The sequence below is a fragment of the Tursiops truncatus genome, chromosome 1, assembly GCF_011762595.2.
Source record: "Tursiops truncatus isolate mTurTru1 chromosome 1, mTurTru1.mat.Y, whole genome shotgun sequence".
Classification (NCBI taxonomy): Eukaryota; Metazoa; Chordata; class Mammalia; order Artiodactyla; family Delphinidae; genus Tursiops; species Tursiops truncatus.
The window spans coordinates 158,391,008-158,393,001 of NC_047034.1; positions in this window are offsets into that span (position 1 = coordinate 158,391,008).

The window sequence follows — 1,994 nt, forward strand, 5'->3', positions numbered from 1 at the left end:
CGGTCCAGTGGTTAAAACTTCAAGTTCTCACTGCGAGGGCCTGAGTTCAATCCCTGCTTGGGGAACTAAGATCCCCACAAGCCGGGCACTGCAGCCAGAAAGAAAAAAAAAAAGAATTGCAAACTGGCCATTGCTCTTGGAACCCTACCAAAAGTGATTCAAAGGACCGTGGGGAGGCAAAAACCTCAGTGAAGTGGGGTCAAGAAAGAATGGAGACAGCGAGTATAGGGAATTGTTTCAGGAGTTTTGCTGTAAAGGGGCGTAGGGAAATAGTGACAGATTAAGAGAGGGTTAGTTTTTGTTTGCTTGCTATTAAGATGCGAGAAATAATAGCATGCATGATGACAGAAATAATCCTGAAATCACCAGGCTTCCCTGGTGACACAGTGGTTAAGGATCCGCCTGCCTATACAGGGGACATGGGTTCGAGCCCTGGTCCGGGAAGATCCCACATGCCGTGGAGCAACTGAGCCCCGTGTGCCACAACTACTGAGCCTGTGCTTTAGAGCCCGCGAGCCACAACTACTGAAGCCCACGCACCTAGAGCCCATGCTCCGCAACAAGAGAAGCCACCGCAGTGAGAAGGCTGAGCACCACAATGAAGAGTAGCTCCTGCTCGCCACAACTAGAGAAAGCCCATGCACAGCAACAAAGACCCAACACAGCCAAAAATAAATAAATAAATTTATTTAAAAAAAAAGAAAGAAAAAATCCTGGAAAGAGGGAAAACAAAATGACGGGGGGGTGGGGGGGGAGAATTACTAAAGCTACACCCATAGACAAGTGATGATAGATAACTAATAAAGACCTACTGTAGAGCACAAGAAATGCTTCTCAATACCCTGTAATGACCTATATGGGAAAAGAATCTAAAAAAGACTGGATATGTATGTATGTACAACTGAGTCACTTTGCTGTACAGCAGAAACTAACATAACGTTGTAAATCAACTGTACTCCAATAAAAACTAAAAAAAGAGAGAGAGACAATGGGATCTAGGCCAAAGTATAAGGGCGCAGATGCAGGCTGGTAGCAGATGAGGCAGTAAGAGCAGGGGAGGCTTCCTCCGGAAAATCTCTGCCTCTCTCTCTCTGTCTCTCCCTCCGTGTCTCTCTCTCTCTCTCTCTCTCTCTCTCTCACACACACACACACACACACACACACACACACACACACACACACTCAATCCCCCTCCTCCAGACTGTCTCAGGATTCCTCCAGACCACATCCAGCTCACGTTGTTTTGAGTTAGGTCGCCAAGGGCTGAGGTAACTAAATGTGTCTCCCCCATTTCCTGAGAGCCCCCCGCAGAGGCTGCATCGAAGTCACCTCTGAATTTTCCTCCACACACCTCCAAACCCCGGCCCAGAGCTCCGCAGACTGCGCTTGCTGAATTAGCCCGAAGAGACCCCAGGCAGCTGCTACGTGGCGGGTTTCATAAAGGGAGGCGGTCCTAGCCCTGCGCTCAGGGACGCAGACATTCGAGCTCCAAGCCGACTCGTTCCCTTCCTCCCCTCTACTTCCAGCAATCCGAGACCCCAGTCGCAGGGCTGATCTTGACCCAAAGCGGCCACCATATCGGATGTCAGTGGCTACCGAGAGAGGTTCGAAGTTGGTGGGGGTGGGGCTAACACTTGGGGTGGGGCCTGAAGACAGTGCTGGGTGAGGATTGGACCGAACGTTCAGGAGTCGAGTTTTATGTTTTTTTTATTTTTTAACATCTTTATTGGGATATAATTGCTTTACAATGGTGTGTTAGTTTCTGCTTTATAACAAAGTGAATCAGTTATACACATACATATGTTCCCATCTCTCTTCCCTCTTGCATCTCCCAAGAGCCGAGTTTTAAGTCCGAACTCTGGACCGAGACTGGACCTAGCTCAAGGAGGCGGAGCCTAATGAGGGAGCGGGGTGGAGATTGGGCTGAGGGCGGTGTCGGCGCGAGGATTGGGCCGCGCGCTCGGGGGCGGTGCTTGAGGGGGCGGTGTCGTGTC